Source organism: Aethalodelphis obliquidens, unplaced genomic scaffold, assembly GCF_003676395.1.
Source record: "Aethalodelphis obliquidens isolate GAN/ISIS:26980383/991018 unplaced genomic scaffold, ASM367639v1 scaffold1, whole genome shotgun sequence".
NCBI classification, from domain to species: domain Eukaryota; kingdom Metazoa; phylum Chordata; class Mammalia; order Artiodactyla; family Delphinidae; genus Aethalodelphis; species Aethalodelphis obliquidens.
The window spans coordinates 107,030,902-107,056,203 of record NW_020837945.1 but is presented as its reverse complement, the minus strand read 5'-3'; the positions used below and the strand labels follow the sequence as shown (position 1 = coordinate 107,056,203).

At 48.4% G+C, this 25,302-nt stretch overlaps 1 long non-coding RNA gene across 1 annotated transcript in view; it reads left to right on the top strand.

The window, feature by feature from the left end:
- LOC113623845 (uncharacterized) overlaps positions 1-17,163 on the top strand; it is a 53,611-nt gene extending 36,448 nt beyond the window's left edge. Inside the window, exons 7-10 of the long non-coding RNA XR_003434095.1 lie at positions 1,469-1,526; positions 8,481-8,625; positions 14,851-15,076; positions 17,124-17,163. This is a non-coding gene — a long non-coding RNA (uncharacterized LOC113623845). The remainder of the gene's footprint in view (positions 1-1,468; positions 1,527-8,480; positions 8,626-14,850; positions 15,077-17,123) is intronic.
- The last annotated feature ends 8,139 nt before the right edge of the window (positions 17,164-25,302 follow it).

The following is a 25,302-nucleotide window of genomic DNA, read 5'->3' as shown; positions in this document are numbered from 1 at the left end:
GGGTCTGCCTCAGTAAGCAGGGAAAGGGGAAAGGAAAATAGGAATTCAGGACTCCCAGGTAGTTTGTGCAGCTTCACGGATGGTGATACCATTTACTGTGATAGCAAGTAAAGGAGTAGAAACTGGTCTGAGAGGAAGATGGCGCGTTTTGAATATATATTTTAATGTGCCTATGGAACTTCCAGGGAAGACAGCCAGGAGGCAGTCAGGAGCGTAGGTGCCAAGCGTGGGAGAGAAGCCCGGAGATGCCCACTGGGAAAGGGTCGACACAGGTAGTCACTGAAGCTGGGGCGGGGCTGAGATGACCCAGAGAGAGCAGGCAGACGGAGAAGATCATGGGATGGATGAGAACTGAACAGTGGCACACACCAGCTTCTACGGATCAAATAGGGATCCTGAGGAGGGAGCAGAGGAGTGAGAAGAAAACTGGAAAAAAAGTGGCATCAAACAGTCCAAATGAAGAGATTATCCAGGCTCAGGAGGTGGTTGGGAGTGGGAAATGACACAGAGGGGTTCAGTGCACTAGTCCTGGAATGTGCCTGTTGATCTCAACAATGAGGAAGTTATTGACGCGTGTGACTCCAGTTTCTCTGGGGACATGAGAGCAGAAACCAAGCCATGGTGGGTTAGAAGTCAATGGAGTCCGGACAGAGGAGCAGCAGTGGTAGTAGATATGGCCCACTGCTGCAGGAGAGTTGGTTGGCAGGCAAGGGGAAGTTACAACTGGGCGTGAGTTGTTTTTTTTTTGATTGTTCGTTTGTGTGTTTGTTTGGGCCGAGCTGCAGGGCATGTGGGATCTTAGTTCCCCAACCAGGGATGAACCCCGCGCCCCCAGCCCCTGCAGTGGAAGCTCATTGTCGTAACCACTGGACTGCCAGGGAAGTCCCTGGGTGTGAGTTTTTTGTCGTTGTCTTTTTTGCTATGGGAAACTGAAACATGTTTAAAGGCTAAGGAGAAGCAGGAAGGGTTAATAGGATGGGGTCTCAGTAGAGCCTCCACAGGGGTGAACGGGAGGAGAGGTGATTCTGAACCTAGATAACCCAAAGGAAAGATTCCTCTCTCTTCGTTCTTTTCCTTCTACCGTATGAGAGGAAGCAATGCACTTGCAAGGTTTAGGAATGGACTTGGGGAATTCTTCAAAACCAGGTTCGTCCTTGTCAGGTTCTAGCCATGGCAGCAATCTGACCATCAAATGCATTTAACCAGCCCCACTTGCATGTGAAGCTGGGCCGAATGCTACACAACCATGTGAAATAGCTGCTGCTATTCCCGCGTCAGTCAGGACTCCAAGTAGCAAGTGACTGAAACCCAGCTCTAACCAGCTAAACCCAAAATGGAATCCACTGGTTTGCTAAACTGGGCTACTGGCTTCAGGCATGGTTAGGTTAGGGTGCTTGAAAGATGTTGTCAGAAGGCATAGGGATTATGTTTTGAAGTTATTAGCGTGCTTTTCTCTTTTGCCTTTCAGAGCATATGAATCTAGTCTACTCAAGTTTGGAGGAGGGGATGAAGATTCTTTCCAGAAGGTATGCAAAGAGAAAGAAAAAGTAACACTCAGCTTCTGACATTCAAAAATAGAGTTTGTAGCAAAATGAGAGCCCTGTCATCCAAGCTCTTACCTTGAGAAAATAGCCTCTGCATTCCATTACCTTCCTCTTTAGAAGATCAAGGACTGGGTTTGGTAGACTAAACCTTGGGTTTTATATATGAGACGTCCAGACAGAGGGAGAAAGGGGGATTGTGGAAGGACAGAAGCAGCAGCACAAGACCAGAGGCCTGGGAGGAGCAACTGTGGTGGAAAAGTAATGATTAGCCCCACAGGCATGGGAAGACCCTGTCCCCTGCCACGGTTCCAGAAGTATGAGAGGGAGAGCCTGGGTAGCCTGATTTTGGTCTGACAGAGGGAGGCCCACAATGGACTTTTTAAGCTATGCTAGGTCCCCGTGTAGCTTGGACCTACCCAGATGTAGCAGCAAGTCTGTGGCCAGCTTACCAGGGTGATCACTGTGGTGGGGTGACACAGTGGTACAGGCTGCAGGGTGGACCCCTGGGACCAGGACTGATAGGAATTCATGGCCAGAAGTCAGAAGCACCTGGAAGATCAAAGAAGAGGCTACATCAGCCAGGGAGCACTGCCTCAGACTTGGGGATCGACTACAAACTCGCCATCCACAGACAGCACATCAGAGGCTGGCAGCACACCCAGTCCAGGCAAAAAGTGGACCTTGTTCTGACATGCACAGACACTGGGCAGCTATACTCAAGGGTGCGTGCAAGGCCAGGAGTTCCCTTTCTCTCAACACCATGAGGATGCAGAAGCACAGTCCCTCCTTCTACCCCCACTGCATATACCCTACAGGGATGATGGCCAAAACATTTAAAAATCTTACAGGCTCAGACATTGACCAGTCAGAATGGAGTGCCCTGCTGTGTCCAGGATTAACGTTTTCACTGATGGATTGTGGGGAGCTTAGGGAAAAGTCCCAGGGAGGGGGCAGTGGGAGGTGCTTAGGGAATTCAAGGCAGCACCTGCTTACCAGCTGCTCCAGGTATATCTCAGTATTTTATCAGCAAGGTCAGCCATAATGAAGGGTACAGGTGAATGTTGGCCAGACACCATCATCTTTATTGGTGGAGCAGGAGATGGGGGAGGCCATCTGAGAAACTGAGCATGTTCTCAAAGAGGATATTGGAATTATTGGATTGCACCAAGATTTAAACCGGTTTCAACCCCTACTAACCAGTGGAGGGCCAAATTGATTATGGGTAAGCTAGAGAAATTACGTTTGTTGTTACATCCAAGTTGCAGTGTGAGTTGAATTTACCATCTGTCTGCTTTCCTTTGTGTTGCCTTCAGTCTCAGGCAGCAGCTCCAAGTGTTAGCAATCCCAAAAGGGAAAGCACACCTTTTTCAATAGCACCAGCAACAATCCCAAATCAGATTCCTATTGGCCCGGCTTTACTCGTGTCCCTGCTTCTGAGTCAATTCCTGATTGGCCAAGCCTAGGTCACATGACTATTCCTAACCTCTGGAACTGAGAGTGGGGTGGGGCATGGCTCCCCCCGAAACAATCTGGATGCTGTTAGCAGAAATGCCGTACTGGTTGTTATGTAAGCAGGCACAACAGAGGAACACCACTCTGCCTTCTGGGGTTTAACTTTCTAGAACTCTCAGGGACAAATGGAGTCTTTCCACAGCATGAAGTGAACTGGCACCTGTACACTTATCCATAAACTGTGATCAGCATAGATAACTAATGTTGAAAATCATAGGACTTCCCTGGATGTGCAATGGTTAAGAATCCGCCTGCCAATGCAGGAGACATGGGTTCAATCCCTGGTCCAGGAAGATCCCACGTGCCGCGGAGCAACTGAGCCCATGCACCACAACTACTGAGCCTGTGCTCTAGAGCCCGCGAGCCACAACTACTGAAGCCCGCACGCCCTAGAGCCCGTGCCACAACTACTGAAGCCCGTGTGCTCTAGGGCCCACGTGCCGCAACTGTTGAGCCCGCATGCTGCAACTCCTGAAGCCCACAAGCCTAGAGCCCGTGCTCCACAACACGAGAAGCCACCATAGTGAGAAGCCCACACACTGCAACAAAGAGTAGCCCCCGCTTGCTGCAGCTAGAGAAAGCCTGCGTGCAGCAGTGAAGACCCAACGCAGCCAAAAATAAATTTAAAAAAAAAGAAAATCATAAAGCAGAATTTTTCTCTTCTTAAATTTTTTTACCACACTGACTAAATTAATTTCTGATCATTGAATTTGAGGAATATAATCAATTAAATGTCCAGTCTGGTTTAAAACTTAGTACTATTTAGTATCCATGAAGAGTTCCATTTAGAAATTGTTTGGTCTCTCCTCTTTTGGATGTGACAACAACTGTCTTACTTTTTCTCTGTGTCTTATTTCCCCTTTTGAAAGTAAATCACCCTCTCCTAAATCCAAGAGAAACTGGATAATTAGTTGTTGCCTGTTTTTTGTTTTTTTTAGAAAAAAGCTTTTTGTAATAAATACGAAGTTTAATTATTCCAAGAGAGATAGTAAAGACAACATCAGCTTTTCCTCACAGACTTTTATTTTCAGTATCATAAAACACTCCACATTATTTTTTTAAAAAAAATCGGCCCTCAATAAAAGGAGATATTTAAGGTCTAGGGAGAGAAAACATAGCCATCAGTTTTACTCTAAAATTTATGCTGTGTCTTTTTTGAAAGGAGGGATATCTTAAAATTTACAGTATATAAAACTTAAATCTGGGCTTCCCTGGTGGCGCAATGGTTGAGAGTCCGCCTGCCAAGGCAGGGGACACGGGTTCGTGCCCCGGTCCGGGAAGATCCCACATGCCACGGAGCGGCTGGGCCCGTGAGCCATGGCCGCTGAGCCTGCACGTCCGGAGCCTGTGCTCTGCAACGGGAGAGGCCACGTCAGTGAGAGGCCCACGTACCGCAAAAAAAAAAAAAAAAAAAAAAAAAAAAAAAAAAACTTAAATCTCAGAATTGAAAAACTCGTTGGAAAAATAAAATCATTAATCACAATAAAGGAGAAATAAACTCATCCTGCCCTGGCATTTTGAGTTACATAATTAATTCAGAAGGGGCTGCCTTTCTCACGTGGCATCCAGGCATTCATCAAATATCTATCACAGGCTTCATAGCTTCTCTGCACTGTGCCGGGCACTGGGGTGTAAAGGTGGGTAAGACAGCTCATGTCTGGGAAGGAGAGATGGTGCCGCTGGGTCGGGGTATGACAGGCTTAGGGGGTGCAGGAACAGAGGGGACAGTCCCTTTTTCAGCAGGGTGGATGGCTGAGTCCAGCCAGGTTAAGAAGCTGCCGGAAGGCTTTGCCTTTCCCACACCCAGTGCAGTGCTGGGAAGCCCTGGTAGACGTTTTATTGCCCCGGCTATGATGGAGCAGGCGTAGAAATCCTCTTTGGCAGCCCTGAGGCAGCTGGCCTCTGTGACAGCTGAGAAACGAGAGCTCCTGGCCTTCCCAGCGCCGCGGTGTATGCGCTCGGGTGCTGCCTGCCAAGCCCGCGGGCGTTCCACTCCTCCGTTCCACAGAGAGTTATTGAGCACCCACCATGGGCCAGGTGCTCAAGCAAAGCAGCCTCAGGTCTCAGGGAGCTCACTTCTCTACTTGGAGAGGGGGACCCATAGCATATCAGAATGGTGATAAGGGCTATGGAGAAAAAGAAAGAATGGGAGGACCAGGAATGTGAGGTGGGGGGTATGTGGTATAAAATAAGGTCTTTAAGAAGTCCAACTGAAGACTCAGTCCCCCCTACCCTCACCCCTGCATTAACTGAGCACCCAAGAGCCGTGGCTGCTGGTACATTAGGAGCCCACCAAAGAAAGTGACAAGTCCCCTGACCCCAGGAAGTGGCCAGCTCAGGAGGCCAGGCTGGTGTGCGTCCCCTCCCTCCCAAAAAAGAGTTTCCTCATCTGATGAGTGGAGCTGGTACAGCCCAAGTCTAGGGCAGGCAAGAGAGTTCAAGCTTGGGGAGGAAATGGGGGTCAGGAGAAGGTTTGTTTAGATGGAGGCAGGTCCCCTGGCAGCATCTTGGGAAAAAGAGACATCCAGCTCCCCAAGAAGAGCTTTGGCAAGGCCACAATAGAAAATCGAGGTCCTGGGCCAAGAGGGCTGGGGCCAGGACTGGGTGTGGATCCCTGCTGGGAACTGGAGTGTCAATGAGGAAGGGGGGCAGACGCCAGGTCATTGGAATGGGCTGGGAGGGACAGCTGTGTTAGTGTGAGCACATGGGGGCACAGGCCCCACCCCTCTGGGCACCAGGCTACACTGGGGACAGAATGAGGAGAACTCAGGGTCAGGACCTTTATGCTGGAGCAGAGGGTTGGTGTAGGGTGGCCAAGTTGCAGGGGCTTCGGGAACCGAGCGAGGGGTTTGTGTTTTTCTCAGATCTGCTAACCCTGGCTAAGGCTGACCTGCTTGTTCTCTCATCTGTATAAGCACCACGGTACTTTTAACCACGAGCCAAATAACATGGAGATAAATTATGAGTCTGATGGGAGGGAGCTAAGAGGGTGAAATGGCAAGGAATCCCCAGCTTTTTATGTTGAAAGCATAAATCCAAATAGAAACCAAGCAGAAAGAGACTGAAGTCTCCGGGGAGGAGAAAAGTACGTACAGTAAACACTGACCGGCACAGTGTGCCCTGCTGTAGGGACGCCAGGGTCAGAACAGCGTGTCACGTTGCCACTTTGATCATGGGATTTGGATCAGAGAGAACATGAGATTTGGACTTTGCGCTGGGTTTGGCTGTTTGCCGCCTGTTGGCTGCACGACCTTGGGTAAGTTCCTTTCCCCTCTGAGCCTTCCTTTCTTCATTGGTGTAGCTGGAGCCTGCACTGGGATTCAGTCCCATCTGCTGAGCTAGTGGGGAAACCCCAGGGGTCGGAGTGGCTGCCAGGAGCCCAGTATGGTGAGCTCGCCAAGGGGCAAAGCATGCAGGTCCAAGAAGGGAGTAGGTTTGAGTACACTGTGCTAACAGCGGCCAATCTATCCTGGGTCCTACCCCAAGTCTGATCCCCGGGCAAAGCCGTCTCTAAAAGCTAACAGATTGTTTGCAGAGGTACAAGCTCACCATAATGGGGACCCCAGAAACGAGCATAGGGAGAAAGGCATCTTCTCCACGGTGCAGTCTTGCCTGGACGAAGAGGCAGAGCAGGGAAAGGGGTGGGACCTGGCACCCAGCCATGGATTTGTTGGTGAGAACAGGTAAGACGTCTTCCCCCAGGGGCCCCCCGAATGTACAGGAGGGAAGGCGCCTTGCTGGGATTAAGTTCCGTGTAAGAGATGGTGGTAACAAACTAATATCTGGATTATGAGTCCTGGTGTGGCTTCCTTTGCCGCACACGTGGTGAAGGCATCTTGGTTAATACCTATCCCTGGAGATTGCACAAGCTGTCCCCGGGCCTGAGCCTGGACACGGCGAATGCACAGCGAATGTCAGATTCTCTGCAGACACCACCTAGAGACCCTTGGGCCCCTTGGAGGACGGTTTGGGATGACCCCTGGGGCGTTGGAGTGTTGCACGGCATTCCTATGGCAAAGGTTTGTCATCGAAACGTAACCTAACGTGTATTTTTGAGCACCTGCTGTGTGCCAGTGAGGTATACGTGCTAAGAGGGGTTTGAATTCTTTTTTTTCTCAGCACTTTACAAAATACTCTGACATGCATTTTATTCACATTGGTCTTTATAACAACCTAACGAGGTAGGATCCCCATTTACAGACGGGAAGACTGAGTTTCAAAGAGGCTAAGTAATTTACCCATAATAACCCAACTAATAAGGGGTGTAGCGGGGCTCAAACCCGCCCTTTCTTAGGTGGGAAGCTGAGACCAAAGAGATGAAGGAATGAGGGGAAAACGCAGAAAATAATAAAAGCTGAGGTTCTGATGGGAAGAGCTGGAGAAGTCAGCGGGGACTGGAGCTGGACCTGACCAGGGGTGGACGGCGGGGGATGGTGTGTAGGATGGAGGCCGCGTGCGGGGATGGCTGGGCTCCCGGGGACCTTGCCTGTGCCCCTGGAGCTGCCCCCGACTTATCACACTTCACAGAGAATTCTTAAGGAAGCTTTCAAGAGGAAACTGCAGCTGCTCACTCCTGCCAAGTGTCTTTGCTCCTGTCTTTCTGTCTGAGCGTACAAACCACCTCTCCACTTCAGCGACTGCTGGCCTTGGGCTCTGTATACTGATCATTTCTAATTTTTCCTGGAGGATTATTTATGACCTTCTAAAAGCAAAACCACATACTGAAATGTGCCAATATTAGAACATTAGTAAGCCAGAAATGACGCTCATTTCAAATAGCGGGGGAAAGGGAGAGACGTGAAAAGGAATGCGCCTCTATGGGTCAGACTCTGTGCTGGCAACTGTGACATTCATGATCTCTTTCAATATTCACTACTATGCAATGTGGAAGGTCGTATCAATTCCACTTTGGCAGCCGAGGAAACATTCAGAGAAGTGCTGTAACTTGGCCAAAGTCACGCAGCTAATAAGTGTCAAACCTATGATTTGAATCCAGGTCTGACTTCCAATAAACCACAATTTACAGCCTGTGGAATTCAGGTGGAATCAAGAGAGGATGAATAAATACAGTTTACTGGACAGTAAAACTCTTGACCCTTTTTATTAATTCAAGTTTACAAACAATGCAGTTTCAAAATTACCAGCTTCCAGAGAGTTCTTAAATCAGTGAAGTACTCAGAATTCATGAAATCCCAACAATTAGAGCTTGACACTGCCTGAGATGCCACTAGAGGACCCGACACGGAGATGACCGATTCTACCTATGAACTTTCAGTTTTGAGAGTGTCCTATCAAAAACGAGGCCCCTGTTGCACTGGGTAGAGGATATGGTAGAGATTCTCCGATAAACCTGATTTCTTTAAACGCTGTTTAGGACATGTGCCAAAGCTTGACACATCCTAATCACTTTACTTTCTTTGGCAGCTCCAACCTTGACGAGAGAGTAGGAAATACGTCTCCGCTTTGACAGGAACAATGTGTGACATGAAAGACCTCAGATGCTGTGCAGGTTTGTGACGGTTCTTCAGAAGAAAGCATCCCCTGCCTGTTCTGTTCAATGCCAGTCCAGGTGAGTCACTGCCAGCCAAGCAGGTATTTTAAGACATGAGGAATCTAAGCCAGAACCAGCAAAGAAAGGTGAAGGATGGGTTATCGCCATTCGCTTTGATGGTTGTCATGGTGCTGGGAAAACCTTTTCTGGTTAGGGTCCGGCTCACCGCTGTTTTGCTAGTGGCCACCCAGACACGGGTGTGGGACCGGGCGTGTGCACACACACCTGCAGCCGACACCCACTCTAGAGGCTCACGTTGGTTGGGTCTTGGTTAATCGGCTGTGCTCGTGCGAATGGTAAATCCGCGCCCGACATCAGCTTGCAGGGAGCCAGCGTGACCCCGCCTCCCGCGACATCACTGGGTGTTTTGGAGCAGAGTCCGCGGATGCAGGAACTACCTCACTCTCTGCTCCCTGCTTCAGCATGTGGCTCTGGAAAATGCCCCATCGCTGTCTCTTAAATAGGATCCAAGGCTCAGGTCTTCTGCTAATCTGAGGGACAAGGGAAAGCTTCCAGGTCTCCAGGAGCTGGGGAAAGGGGCAGGGGTGCTGCGCACGGGAAATGACTGGAGCCCGAGGTCAGGCTGCACCCTGGCGCTGCCTGGGAGGACAGCCTCCCCTGCTGGCACCTACGCTGCAAAGCTCTGCCTGTCTGCGCTGAAGAGGACCCCGAGGCTCTGAGTGGGAAAGTAGGCTCTATGTTGCCCTGTAGGACGACCCACACTATAGGAGCCATCAGGATGCACTGTGCTCTCCCCTCCAACTTCCCATAGGGCTGCCCCTCTCTCTCCAGCTCCTCTTTCACCCATTTTTGGGGTGGGGTGTCAGAGGTGGGGGCGGGTGGGGATGGGGTGGGAGCTACCAGGCTACCTGGCTCTTCCTGAATCTCTTTAATTAAACTAAGCCTTTATATGAATGTAAAACACAAGCAAGCTCCGTACCTGGGGCCTGCAATCCCCTCCCCCAGATTCTGACTCACAGGCTAGGGGGCAGCCTTATTTTATTAAGGGCCCAAGTGACTGGACTCTAGGTGATCCCGGACCTCACTTCGAAAAACACTGGGGCAGGCATGAGCCAGCCTGTGTATGGGGTACAGCTAGTGTGAGAGGTAAATTCATCTAGTGTCTTAAAAGAGTGGCAGGGGCTGAATTGTGATCCACACCCCCACATTCATTTATTGAAGTCCTAACCCCTGGGACCTCAGAATGTGACTGTATTTGGAGACAGAGACTTTAAAGAGATAATTAAGTTAAAATAAGGTCTTTAAATGAGCCCTAATCCAATATGACTGGTGTCCTTATAAGAAAACGAGATTAGGACACAGGCACGCACAGAGGGAAGGCCATGTGAGGACACAGGGAGAAGGCAGCCATCTGTAAGCTAGAGAGGGGCCTCAGAAAAAAAAACCTGCAGACACCTTGATCTCAGACTTCCAGCCTCCAGAACCGTGGGAAAATAAATCTCTGTTGTTTAAGCCACCCTGTCTGTGGTACTTTATTACGGCAACCCTACCAAACTAATACAAATAGGAGACCTGGTTTCACTGAATAATCCTCTCAGGAGGTAGAGTGCTTCAGCTTACTGTATAAACAAGGCTAGCTTTAAGGACCAAAGGACATGAGTCCCAGCCCTGGTGTGTCAGAGGTGGCTCAGGCTACACAGAAAGCACAGCTTCCAGCGTCAGACATGCCTGCACTCAGTGGCCAGAACCTTCTCTCCTGGTTACCACCTGAGTGGTTTAAACAAGACAGTCATTATTTTTTTATTATTTTATTTAAAATATACGCACATCGTGCTTACTATGTACCAGGTAATGTTCTAAGCACTGTGCAAATATTAACTCATTTAATCCTCATTACAATCCTGTGATAGATAGATAGACAGACACACAGACAGCAGGTTCATGATCACTTAATTCAAAATATTCAGGACTTCTTTCTCTAGTTGCTTTAGATGTAGGGTTAGGTTGTTTATTTGAGATTTTTCTTGAGGTGAGACTGAATTGCTATAAACTTTCCTCTTAGAACTGATTTTGCTGCATCCCATAGGTTTTGGGTCATCGTGTTTTCATTGTCATTTGTTTCTATGTATCTTTTTATTTCCTCTTTGATTTCTTCAGTGAACAGGACCAGTAGGAAGAAGAACAAAGAAAACCCAAAGTCAGAAATCATAAAGAACAGAGCAGAAATAAATGAAATAGAAATGAAGAAAACAATAGCAAAGATCAATAAAACTAAAAGTTGGTTCTTTGAGAAGATAAATAAAACTGATAAAGCCTTAGCCAGACTCATCAAGAAGAAAAGGGAGAGGATGCAAATCAATAAAATGAGAAATGAAAAAGGAGAAATGACAACTGACATCACAGAAATACAAAGGATTATAAGAGACTACTACAAACAACTATATGCCAATAAAATGGACAACCATGAAGAAATAGACAAATTATTGGAAAGGTACAGTTTTCCAAGACTGAACCAGGAAGAATTAGAAAATATAAACAGACCTATCACAAGTAATGAAATTGAAATTGTAATTAAAAAGCTTCCAACAAACAAAGATCCAGGACCATATGGCTTCACAGGTGAATTCTATCAAACATTTAGACAAGAGCTAACACCCATCCTTCTCAAACTCTTCCAAAAAATTGCAGAGGGAGGAACACTCCCAAATTCATTCTACGAAGCCACCATCACCCTGATACCAAAACCAGACAAAGATATCACCAAAAAAAGAAAATCATAGACCAATATCACTGATGAACATAGGTGCAAAAATCCTGAAAAAATACTAGCAAACAGAATCCAACAGCACATTAAAAGGATCATACACCATGATCAAGTGGGATTTATCCCAGGGATGCAAGGATTCTTCAATATATGCAAATCAGTCAATGCGATACACCATATTAACAAATTTAGGAATAAAAAACATATGATCATCTCAATAGATGCAGAAAAAGCTTTTCACAAAATTCAACACCCATTATGATAAAAACTCTCCAGAAAGTGGGCACAGTGGGAAGCTACCTCAACATAATAAAGGCCTTATATGACAAACCCACAGCAAACATCATACTCAATGGTGAAAAACTGAAAACGTTTCTACTAAGATCAGGAACAAGACATGGATGTCCACTCTCGCCACTTTTATTCAACAAAGTTTTGGAAGTCCTAGCCACGGCAAGCAGAGAAGAAAAAGAAATAAAAGGAATCCAATTGGAAAAGAAGAAGTAAAACTGTCACTGTTTGCAGATGACATGATACTATACGTAGAAAATCCTAAGATGCCACCAGAAAACTACTAGAACTAATCAATGAATTCGGTAAGGTTGCAGGATACAAAATTAACGCACAGAAATTTCTTGCGTTCCTATACACTAACAAGGAAAAATCAGAAAGAGAAATTAAGGAAACAGTCCCATTTACAATTGCAACCAAAAGAATAAAACACCTAGGAATAAACCTACTTAAGGAGGTGAAAGACCTGTACTCAGAAAATTATAAAACACTGATGACAGAAATCAAAGATGACATAAACAGATGGAGAGATATACCATGTTCTTGGATTGGAAGAATCAATATTGTGCAAATGACTCTACTACCCAAAGCAATCTACAGATTCAGTGCAATCCCTATCAAACTACCAATGGCATTCTTCACAGAATTAGAACAAAAAAATTTTACAATTTGTATGGAAACACAAAAGACCCCGAATAGCCAAAGCAATCTTTTTTTCTTTAATAAATTTATTTATTTATTTATTTATGGCTGCGTTAGGTCTTTGTTGCTGCGTGCAGTCTTTCTCTAGTTGTGGCGAGTGGGGGCTACTCTTCATTGTGGTGTGTGGGCTTCTCATTGTGGTGGCTTCTCGTTGTGGAGCACGGGCTCTAGGCATGCAGGCTTCAGTAGTTGTGGCACTCGGGCTCAGTAGTTGTGACTCATGGGCTCTAGAGCACAGGCTCAGTAGTTGTGGCATACAGGGTTAGTTGCTCCATGGCATGTGGGATCTTCCCAGACCAGGGCTCAAACCCATGTCCCCTGTATTGGTAGGCAGATTCTTATCCACTGCATCACCAGGGAAGCCCAAGCCAAAGCAATCTTGAGAAAGAAAAACAGTGCTGGAGGAATCAGGCGCCCCAGCTTCAAACTATACTACAAAGCTACAGTAATCAAGAGAGTGTGGTACTGGCACAAAAACAGAAATATAGATCAGTGGTACAGGATAGAAAACCCATAGATAAACCCATGCACATATGGTCACCTAATTTACAACAAAGGAGGAAAGAACAAACAGTGGAGAAAAGACAGCCTCTTCAATAGGTGGTGCTGGGAAAACTGGACAGCTACATGTAAAAGAATGAAATTAGAACACTACCTAACACCATACACAAAAATAAACTCCAAATGGGTTAAAGACCTAAATGTAAGACAAGATACTATAAAACTCTTAGAGGAAAATATAGGCAGAACACTCCATGACATAAACCACTGCCAGATCTTTTTTGACTCACCTCCTAGAGTAACAAAAATAAAAACAAAAATAAACAAATGGGACCTAATTAAAGTTAAAAGCTTTTGCACAGCAAAGGAAACCATAAACAAGATGAAAAGACAAACTTCAGAATGGAAAAAAATATTTGCAAATGAAACAACAGCCAAAGGATTAATCTCCAAAACATACAAACAGCTCATGGAGCTCAATATCAAAAAAACAAACAACCCAATCCAAAAGTGGTCAGTCGACCTAAATAAACATTTCACCAAAGAAGACATACAGATGGCCAAGAGGCACATGAAAAGATGCTCAACATCACTAGTTATTAGAGAAATGCAAATCAAAACTACAATGAGGTATCATCTCACACCAGTCAGAATGTCCATTATCAAAAAATCTAGAAACAATGCTGGAAAGGGTGTGGTGAAAAAGGAACCCTTCTGCACTGTTGGTAGGAATATAAATTGATACAACCACTATGGAGAACAGTATGGAGGTTCCTTAAAAAACTAGGGCTTCCCTGGTGGTGCAGTGGTTGAGAGTCCGCCTGCCGATGTAGGGGACACAGGTTCATGCCCCGGTCCGGGAAGATCCCACATGCCGCAGAGCGGCTGGGCCCGTGAGCCATGGCCGCTGAGCCTGCGCGTCCGGAGCCTGTGCTCCACAACGGGAGAGGCCATAACAGTGAGAGGCCCGCGTACCGCAAAAAAAAAGAAAAAAAAAAAACTAAACTAAAAATAGAACTACCATATGACCCAGAAATCCCACTACTGGGAAAACCATAATTCAAAAAGAGACATGTACCACAATGTTCATTGCTACACTATTTACAATAGCCAGGACATGGAAGCAACCTAAATGTCCATTGACAGAGGAATGGATAAAGAAGATGTGGCACATATATACAGTGGAATATTACTCAGCCATAAAAAGAAACGAAACTGAGTTATTTGTAGTGAGGTGGATGGACCTAGAGTCTGTCATACAGAGTGAAGTGAGTCAGAAAGAGAAAAACAAATATGTATGTTATTTTTGTATACTATGTATGTATATAGTAAAGTCTTATGTATTTTAACACATATATATGGAATCTAAAAAAAAAAAGTGGTACTGATGAACCTAGTGGCAGGGCAGGAATAAAGACATAGACATAGAGAGAGAGTGGAGTTGAGGGCACGGTGGGGAGGAGGAAGCTTGTTGAAGTGAGAGTAACATCGACATATATACACCACCAAATGCAAACTAGATAGCCAGTGGGAAGCAGCCGCATAGCACAGGGAGATCAGCTTGGTGTTTTGTGACGACCTAGAGGGGTGGGAGGGAGGCTCAAGAGGGAGGGGGTATGGGGATATATGTATGCATATGGCTGATTCACTTTGTTGTACAACAGAAACTAACACAGCATTGTGAAGCAATTATACTCCAGTAAAGATGTATCCAAAAAAAAATATTCAAGGCCAGCAGTGTTTGGTGTGTCAGAACTTGGGGACTTGAGAAAGCAAATGCATTGCATGTACTGTAGGCTGCATAATATCCTGTAGCATCTGTGACAGCATCCTGTAATCAAACGTACTCATATTTCTGTAGTGAGATGTATAGAGTGCATAAATAAAGTAGCCTCATATAACTCAAGACAGGTTTCTCTAGCAAATGAGTTTATTTCAGATCAGGTTTTGCTGCCAAATGAGTTATACATTTTGGCATTCGGAACTTTGAAGGTTTTGAAATTATATTCTCCCTGTTTCTTCAGATGAAGACACTGAGGCACAGGGAGGTGAAACAGTGTCCCACATTCGTTAACTCACGGGAGGTGAGGCTGGGCCACCAACCCGGGCAACCTGGCTCCAGACTCCAAGCTCTTCACGGCCACCTGGCTGTGCCCCTCGGTGCTGCCCACTTCTCGAGCAGGGCCTGACCCATCCGTAGAATACAGATCATGCCAACCTTGCAGCCTTGCTCTGAGGACCAGATACAATGTAAGTAGAGTTCTGTTATAGGTTGAATTGTGTCCCTCCCCCTGCCAAATTCATTTGTTGAAGCTTTAACCCCAGTACCTCTGAATATAACCTTATATGGAAATAGGGTCATTGCAGACACAGTTAGTTAAATGAAGGTGAGGTCATTAGGGTGGGCCCTAATTCAATCTGACCTGTGTCCTTATTTAAAAAAAGAAATTTGGACACAGACAGGCATGTGCTCAGGGAGAACGCCAGGTGAATATGAAAGCAGAGGTCAGGGTGATGCTTCCACAAGCCAAGGAATGCCCGAGATTGCCGGCAAAGCACTGGAAGCCAGGAGAGAGAGGCATGAAACGGCTTCTCTCAGTAAGCGCTCAGAAGGAACCAATTCTGCCAACACCTTGATCTCAAACTTGTAGCCCCCAGAACCGTGAGACAAATTGCTGTTGTTCAAGCCTCCCCCCCCCCCCCCCCCCAGTTTGTGGTACCTTGTTACAGCCACCCTAGCAAGCTCGTACAGGTTCTTTACACAAGCACTGGGTTCCGAGTGGGAGGCCAATAAATGGTAGGTAACCAGGCTTACTATATTTTTAATATTTATTTATTTATTTAATTTTGGCTGCATTGGGTCTTAGTTGCGGCACGCGGGCTCTTTTGTTGAGGTGCGCAGGCTTCTCTCTAGTTGTGGAGGTTTTCTCTCTCTTGTCGTGCGGGTTTTCTCTCTCTAGTTGTGACACGCGGGCTCCAGGGCACATGGGCTCTCTACTTGTGGCATGCGGCCTTAGTTGCCCCATGGCACATGGGATCTTAGTTCCCTGACCAGGGACTGAACTGGCATCCCCTGCATTGCAAGACGGATTCTTAACCACTGGACCACCAGGGAAGTCCCCACTCTTATTATTTTTATGATGGAGGCTTCAGATTCTTCACAGAAAAATAATCAGTCAGTTAGATGATCTCTAAGGCCTCTTCCACTTTCCAGGTCTAATTTTACATGATTATCCCACGAGGATAATTCAACTCCGCTTGTCACTTGCACCAATGGTCCAGGTCTTATAGCATTTCTTTGCTGTTTTAAAGATGGGAGAGGTGGTCTTAATAAGCAAAACAAAACAAAACGACGCAAGGAATTTCTCTTCCTGTGTTACGGGTTACATCCCTATACATTACAACTGAAACCCCTGAGCCCTAACTTGCCTTCTGATGTCCCTGCTTGTATCATCAACTCACTCAGCCGTGGGGTTTTTCTGAATCCCTTTCCCTTGTGTCTTTGGGGCTGCCGAGGTTAACCCACAGTGTGTGCTGGGCTACAAATTCTGCAGAGGAAAGCAGAAATCTAAGGTAGAGGTTGTTTCCTGTCAGTTAAGAGTGTATCATTGGAACCTATTTAGACCTGGAAAGTTTGGGTTCTTCAGGTGGAAATGTGTCCTCACACTGCCATGTCACTGAGCAGATAAAAGCTGCTTTAAGAGAGTCTAAAAGCTGTCGAACACTTTTTCTCTTCCTAGGACAAGGCACCGTTGGCCCCAGTGTAGGGAAAGAGGTAAAATGCTAAACAGTTTTCCTTAGGCTGCAGTGACAGGCCCCCCATTGTCAGAGCTGCCACATGGTATGCGGGATCCTTAGTCTCCCCGACCAGGGATCGAACCTGTGCCTCCTGCAGTGAAAGCACGGAGATTTAACCACTGGACCGCCAGGGAAGTCCCCCTCTGCCTTTTAGATTCTACACATCAAGTCAGAAAGTGATTTGCTGTAGGTGGGGTGTGGCCCCCTAGTCCCCATCTGTGGAAATAGGACTTTAATGGCTGTGCATGTTCAGAGAAGGGACTTCAGGTTCCTTTGGCATCCCTTTGCACCTGTTCTCAAGGCTGCCTCTCCGACGCCCTGTCAGCCCCTGAGCCTTGGGCCAGGGGGCTGCTTCCCACTGGTTTCCTGGAAGCACTTCCTGACCAGGCCAGGGGGCCTCTCTCACCTCCCTGCAGCCCAGGCGCCATCCTAGAGCCAGGAGTGGCTTTAATATCTGCTTAAGTCTTTTCATCTTTTTTTTTTTTTTTTCGGTACGCAGGCCTCTCACTGCTGTGGCCTCTCCCGTTGCGGAGCACAGGCTCCGGACGCGCAGGCTCAGCGGCCATGGCTCACGGGCCCAGCCGCTCCGCGGCATGTGGGATCTTTCCGGACCGGGGCACGAACCCGTGTCCCCTGCATCGGCAGGCGGACTCTCAACCACTGCGCCACCAGGGAAGCCCCCAAGTATTTTCATCTTTGCTGCCTGTTACTGGTTACCCTCCCAGGAAGTTGAGGAGAAGCGTACCTTTTCTTATCATAGCTGCAGCCTGCTGGAGTTCTGTTGGGATACGAAAATGCTTGCAGAGTGGGAGGTTTTACTTTGAGGATCTCATGGTTGGTGATTCCATCCAACACCAAAATGGGAGATTTAATTAAGCAAGAGTAAGTGCCTAATAGATGGAACATCTCCGAAGTGGAGACCACACCTTGTTCATTTTTGAGTCCTTGGTGCCTAGCCCAGAGCTTGGCACATAGGAGATGCGCAGTAAAATTGTTCGTTGGTGAATGCACCTTTGTTTTCTTTCTTCTTCAGAAAGATGTCTGATATGTGTTAAGTCCGAGAATCATGACCACAAACAAGGCTGGAGAATGCTTCTGCTTTGTAATAGCTCTCATGGGTCATGTCTAAGGAAAAGGTCCTGAGGCCAGAAGGCAGAGGTCCAGGTCTGGCTCAGCCATTATCCAAGAAACCCTGGGACCTTCGGCCTCCCTGGAACTCAGCGTCCTCCGCTGCAGCATGGAGGTCATCCTGTCTCCTCTGCCTGCCTCTCTGCATGGTTATGAGAACGTGACACGAGAATGGATGAAACAATTTTCTGAGAATTTCAAAGACCGTGCCGGAGGTATTACTTTTATATATATATTTTTGTTACAGATACTTGTAGACTTGAGCTGCTCGTGATTATCTTTTTTCTCAATCTCTTTTCTTCCACAAGTTCATGCTTAGGAACCAAAGCCAGGTTTACCTCCTTCCCCAGCTAAAGAAATATCCATCCTGGTAGGCCAGGCACTGCCAAGTGCTGGCCTCCTTGGAGTTCAGTCGCCTGTCTGGTCAGCAAACATTCCTGCATCACAGGCGGCAAGGGACAAGTTAAGTCGCAGAAGACTGGCCGACAGATAGTTGTCAAAGCCACCGAGAGCAGAAGCAGCACCGTCTTCTCCCCAGAGGACTGTGCTCCTCTACGCCTCCTTGAGCTGCGTCCAGAGAGCACTTGGCGCCCTTTCTGTCTAGAACAGGCCCAGGGAGGAGGTAAGTCGTGCAGCCAGCCAGGGACCAGGAGAGCCTGGGCAGGACCCTCGCCTCCTGACTTCCGAGAGCTGCCTCCGCCCCCTGCGCCTCTCCAGGGACTGATGGATGAGGCCGTGATGGGCGTGCTTGGCCTCCTGCTGTCTCTTGTTGCTCAAGTAACTGAGTGAGATGAAACAGAAACAAGCCACGTGACCTTGCTGCCTCCACCCATGCGTCCAGACAGCCCCTGTCTCAGCCAGAGTCACAGTCAGGCCAGTCGATCCGGGCTGGGCGTGGTTTTGGGGTCAGGGACCCCCTCCCCGAGGAGAAACGCCTGAGCTGGGTGGCCGCCGGTATTCTCTGAACACTGTTCTTGAGCAGACAAGATGTTGAAGCGGGGGTGGGCTGGGGGGCAGAGGTTGAGGGATCAGAATGATTTGAGTGTGCGGCTGCCAGCATGTCACATAGCTGGAATGGTGCGAGGCCTAGGATCTAGCTGCCTGTCCTTGGTTTACTCAGGGAATCTATAGAACGAGAGGGCAGAGGGCATGGCCTCTAACCCTCACCTTTGAAATCTGTGTCTCTAGCTTTCCCGCTTGCCCCCGGGATGGGCCCTCCCAAGCTTTCAGATAAGGGCGTTTCATTTTTTTTAAATAAATAAATTTATTTAAATAAATTTTAAATAAACTGTGTTGGGTCAGTGAGCAGGCTTTTCATCGCACTGGCTTCTCTTGTTGCGGAGCGCGAGCTGTAGGCGCGCGGACTTCAGTAGTTGTGGCTCGCGGGCTCCAGAGCGCAGGCTCAGAAGTTGTGGTGCATGGGCTTAGTTGCTCCACCACATGTGGGATCTTCCCGGACCAGGGCTCGAACCCGTGTCCCCTGCATTGGCAGGTGGATTCTTAACCACTGCGCCACCAGGGAAGTCCCAAGGGCCTTTCTTAAGAGCCACATGATACCATGGGGATGAGGGCAAGGTCAGCTGGGAAAGAGGTACCTCCTTGCAGGCCACAGAGAGGGGAGCTAGTCAGAGGAGAGGAGAGGAGAGGTGCTGGGCAGGGCACCACATAGACAACCACTGCAAGGTCTCCCTCCAGCCTCAAGGCCCAGCTCAATGATGACCTTCTTCTAAAGCCCTTTCAAATCCACCTGGGCTGGAAATACCACTTTCCTCCTCTCTACTTACCCAGTGTTTTCATTTGCATCTCCCTGTACACTTAGCACCTGTTTACCATGTCCTCACGTTTTGAATAACTTTTGTTACACAAATATTAATATGTGCTTATTGAAGGAAAAATTAGAAACACAGACACTCACAAAGAAGAGATTAAAAACCGCTCAAATGTGCTACCTGGAGGTAACCACTGTTGGCATTTGGGGGTGTTGGCCCTGTTTAGGTTCATGTCTCTTTTCTCTGCCTGCATTCAGCTCTTCTAAAGCCAAGTCCAAATCTCCCCTCCTCTCTGTGTACCCTCACAGCCACCACAATGCTTCCATTCAACAGGGTCTCAGTTCGTGTGTTTTAAATAAATGGATGGATAAACAAAGGAAAGCACAGATGGATGAGTGGACAGAAGGTGGGGGAAAAAATGTTCTGCTACCCAAAAGTAGCCCCAGCGGAGGAACCAAGAAGAGAAGAGGAGGTGTCAGCCCTCAAAGTCACCTATAGCCGCCTTCCTCTCCCCTCCCCAGCCTCTCTGCTCCCATCAGAGCAGAATCAATGCCAGGAAGTGAGTGTGCACAGAGAGTGGGCCAGATCTGGACAACAATTACTAGTGCAAAGATAAAGATGAAGCCCGATCCCTGCCATCTGACCTGGAAACGTCAACCATGGCTTAAGGGAAAAGAGGATTCATGGCAACAGCCAAGTCAAGGTCGCCACGTGTGTGCAATATTTTCAGCTCAGCAAGCAATCTGGCCGATTCAAAGCTGCTGGTAAATGGGTTCCAAGAAATCTGATTTCATCAGCGCCGTGGACACGGGAGTACGTCCCCATGACTTGCCCCTCACTGGGTTGAAGATTATCAATGATTTATCTGGAGCAGAAACAGCAGGATTCCACATTACATCTTGGAAGGCAGCCGGAGCAAAGGCAGAGAATTAACAAAACTTTATTATTAATTCCAATACCACAACGCCCCATGGGTTCTGCAGCAAATCACGGGCTCTCTTAAGAGGAGTTTCTCTGTGTTTAAGTGGAGCTGATTTTTTGTTTGTTTGTTTGTTTTTTGGGGGGTTGTTGTTTTTTTAATGGGGCTTGTCCTCATTCTTAACTATAAAGACAACCTCAAAGTCACAAATGTTCATTGATCATGCACAAGTCCAGAGCATGCTCTGTGCTACAGGAAAAGCAAACTAAGTCAGACAGTCCCTGTATTGCATTCACACAAACATCAAACCTTAATTGAGGCTGTTCTATGTGCCAAACACTGTGCAAGGCGTTGGGTTTCACAGCACATTACAGTTATGATCCTGTTTTAAAAGCGGAGAGGGACTTCCCTGGTGGTCCAGTGGTTAAGAATCCGCCTTCTGGGACTTCCCTGGTGGCGTAGTGGTTAAGAATCCACCTGCCAATGCAGGGGACACCACGGGTTTGATCCCTGGTCCAGGAATATCCCACATGCTGCAGAGCAACTAAGCCCGTGCGCCACAACTACTGAGCCTGCGCTCTAGAGCCCGCGAGCCACAACTACTGAGCCCATGTGCCACAACTACTGAAGCCCGTGTGCCTAGAGCCTGTGCTCCACAACAAAGAGTAGCCCCCACTCACCGCAACTAGAGAAAGCCTGCGTACAGCACCGAAGACCCAATGCAGCCAAAAAAAAAGAATCCACCTTCCCCACATGCTGTGGGGCAGCTAAGCCCGCACGTCACAACTACTGAGCCCGTGCGCTCTAGAGCCTGCATGCCACAACAAAGATCCCACATGCCACAACGAAGATCCCAAGTGCCCCAACTAAGACCTAACACAGCCAAATAAGTAAATTTTTAAAATAAATAAATTAAATAAATAAAAAATTAACAAAAAATAAAAGTGGAGAGATGAGCCTCAGGGAGGTTACACAACTTCCCCAAATTGCCCACAGGCACAGAGTTTGTAAGAGACTTGGGATTAGAATAAAGGGAAAGAATCTGACAGTTTATTATTTTTATGATCATTATAGCTCCACTTCAGTAACCTTAGAAATACTCAGCCAACATTCGTGTGAGCTTCCCTCTCACTAGCCCAGAACAAGCCCCAGTTCATGCCAGGGGAGTGGCAAAGAGGTCTACCCTCATTTACTCTCCTACTGCTATGTGCAAAGCCAAATGTCAACTGGGCCCTGCTCTCTGCTTATTCACAGTGATCTGCTGATGCCTGCCCTCCACGTGGTGCCCAGAGATGGCCATGGTGCAAGGGTTGATCATGGGCCCAAAACCAACAGCGATGAGCAGGAGAGGAAGGCAGTTTTGCTCCCAGCTTGAGTGTTTTTTCTCCTCAACCTCAGAGCAGCATTCAGGTGCTGAGGGAAAGGAGCCTGAATTTTGGAGCCCTGCAGACTGGGATTCAAACCCCAGCCCAACCTTCTGCAAGTTGTGTGAGCTTGGGCAAGCCTTTCAGCCCCTCTGTGGCTTCACTTTCTTCCCCACTAAATGGAGGCCATACCTACCCTGCAGAGGGTTTCAATGCGGTAACGTCAGCCCGCTGTTGCTCAATCAATAGTAGCCATTTAGTATTGTCCAAACTAAATTCCACCCAAGAAGCAGAGTCATGATTTTTTTTTGGCGGGGGTGTACGTGGGCCTCTCACTGCTGTGGCCTCCCCCACCGCGGAGCACAGGCTCCGGACATGCAGGCCCAGCAGCCACGGCCCACGGGCCCAGCCGCTCCGCGGCACGTGGGACCCTCCTGGACCGGGGCACGAACCCGTGTCCCCTGCATCGGCAGGAGGACTCTCAACCACTGCGCCACCAGGGAAGCCCCAGAGTCATGATTTTTTAAGCCGTGAACTAACAAGTATTTATTAAAGATCCATGTTTTAAGCAGGAAGATAAAGAGAAACCTTGCCCACCCTCTCCAGGCATGAGGGACCCAGGCAGGGAGTAAATAAAACCCATGGCAATGTGCAACTCTCCTGCAGCTCGAGCATCCGAGATACAGGAAGTGAGATAAAATTCTCCGGAGTGTCTCCAGCTTTGGAGATAAAGACCATGAGTGTGGGCCGATGGAGGCCCCTAGGAGACCCCTAAGGCTGCACCCCAGGTCCCCCTCCCCGGCTTTCTTTCCACTCCCTGTTCCTTTCTCCCTGTTCCCCGGAGTTTGCTTTTTCGCTCGAGCAGGTATTTTCCTTCCCGAGGGCCCCGGGTACCCTCAGGTTATCTGCCCCGGGCCAGCCGGCTCCTCGCCGGGCTCTGACCTCACCTCGGCGTCAGTCTTATCAGGTGTGGACAGAACCGTCTCCCCACTCTGGGAGCTCCAAGCCCAGGATTCTCCCCACACCCAGGCAGAGGAGGGCCAGCCACCTCTGGCCCTGAACATGGTGGCCACCTGCCAAACCGGGAGCGACCACAGGGGTCTGCGAGCAAGGCCGTGAGGCCCAGAGTCGGGAGGAAGGGGGAGGTTTACGTAAGTGTTGACAAGGAACAGAGCAGATGCTGAGCTCCACCAAGCAGGAGAGAGGCGGCGACTCCCGCCTCGGCTCCCCCGGGGGCAACACGCAGAGGGCAGCGGGTCAGGGTGGGAATTCAGGCTCCTCTGGGAACTTGTTTCCTCCCAGGCAGCAGGGAGATCCAGCTGAGCCCAGTCTTCTGAGAAGTGGGTCTTGGAGGACTGGGACAGGAAGTGAGGAGCCCACTGGGGAGCAGGGAGGTGGTGGTGGGGGGGCTCTGCTCACAGGTCCATGTCATGGACGCCACTGCTCTGTGTCAGCCCCTACGCCATACAGCAAGGACACTTCATATCCAGGCCGCTCTGGTTTGTTTAGGTCTGTGGCTCAAATACTCCCTGGGGTTTATGGCCCGGGGCTGCCGTCGGGGCAGGGTGTTTGATTAGAATTCATTCTATACAGGCTCCTGTGTCCTGCTGCCCCAGACACTGGTTTGTTTGTACCAGGACTCTTGCCTTTGTTGGCCTTGTTAGGGTCTGTCAGTAAATGATAACTCATTTGAACTGTCCCCAGAATCACAGCTGTGTACTCGCCGGAAGCTTCTCATGTCAGTGTTTTCACGTTCTAGTGCTTGGAAGAGAGGCGGGGGCAGAGCGCCCCTCACCGTGGTGTCCTGGGCGGTAGAAGGCCAGGTGAGCTGCACAGACTCAAGAGGGCTCATTCCTGGCAGGTTTGCCCTTGTCAGCAGAAGAGACAGGTAGGGACACTGTGGGGATATGCAGCTGCACAGCTGTGGCCCACAGAAAAGAGGCAGCCCGAGGAACAGAAAGCTTGTCCTTCCCTACAGCTTGGGTTCCGTGTGGTGCCCCACTGTGCTTGTACCCTGGGAACAAAGCTAGGAATTTGTCCTCCAGAAATACCCCCATGTGTACCGATGATGGAGTTCATAGCAGAAGACTGGAAACAGTCGAAATGCCATCAACAAAGGCCTGATTAAGAAATGTATGGTGTGTGTATACAATGGCACGCTGTAAAGAAAGCTCCTTGTGCACTGGTAGGAAATGATCTCCAAAATACAGTTACGTCCAACAAATACGACTAGGTTAGGAACTGTATGTTATTGTTTGTTTAAAAAAAGAGGGGAGGGGCTTCCCTGGTGGCACAGTGGTTGAGAGTCCACCTGCCGATGCAGGGGACACGGGTTCGTGCCCCGGTCCGGGAAGATCCCACATGCCGTGGAGCGGCTGGGCCCGTGAGCCATGGCCGCTGAGCCTGCACGTCCAGAGCCTGTGCTCCACAACGGGAGAGGCCACAACAGTGAGAGGCCCGCGTACCGCAAAAAATAAAGAAAAAAAGAGGGGAGTGGGGAAGGGAGAACATGTATTTATATGCTTGTTTATGCAAGGACTGTCTTGGAAGGCTGCACGAGCTGCTAGTATTATATCCCCTGGGAAGGAATGTTCCCCGGGCGGGTGGGAGAGCTGGGAAGGTAGCAGTTGACTTGTGCTGTACAGCAACCCAGGCCAAACTTATTAGCTGAAAACCATCACCATTTTACCCAGTTCACATATATGTGGGTTGGCTCGACTGGGGCTTCTGCACATGACAACAGAGTCCCTAGAAGCAAGAGAGGGAGCCTAGTGCACAAACACTTTCAAGCCTTTACCTGCATGATGTTGGCTAAAGTCCCCTTGGCCAAAGCAATTCACACAACCAAGCCCAAATTCAAGGTAGAGAAATGGACTCCGTGTTTTTGTTTTTTGTTTCTGGGGGGTTTTTTTGGCCACGCTTCTTGGGATCTCCCTGACCAGGGATTGAACCCAGGCTCCTGGCAGTGAAAGCACAGAATCCTAACCACTGGACCGCCAGGGAATTCCCCACTCCGTGTGTTACTGGGAGGAGCTACAAAATGCAGTGGACATCAATCCACCACACAGTGAGGCAGAGGCAAGGACGGGGGGAGCGCCTTTCTCTTTGTAGCTTGTCGTACTTTTAAAATTTGAGTCATGCCAATACACCCTCCTCAAAAAGAAGTAAAAAATTTAAAATTTAAATAGATTCCCTGAGATTGGCTTTGAAATAATCCAGTTGTTGAAGGAAACATGGGAGGGAGAGAAGAGGTGGAGATACAAGTGAGACAGGATCAGCCGTGAGTTGATGGCTGCGGAAGCTGGATGATGAATGAATGAGACTCGTAGTGCTCTGCTACTCTGTGAATGTGGAAATTTCCTGCAACAGAACATTTTTTAAATAAAAGCAAAACAGGACTAATACCCAAAACTCAAGCTGATTAAAGCTTACTTCCATGGTGAGAGCATTGGCTGCGTCATCCTCTCTCGCCTTCCCAACCGCCCTGGAGGCGGGGAC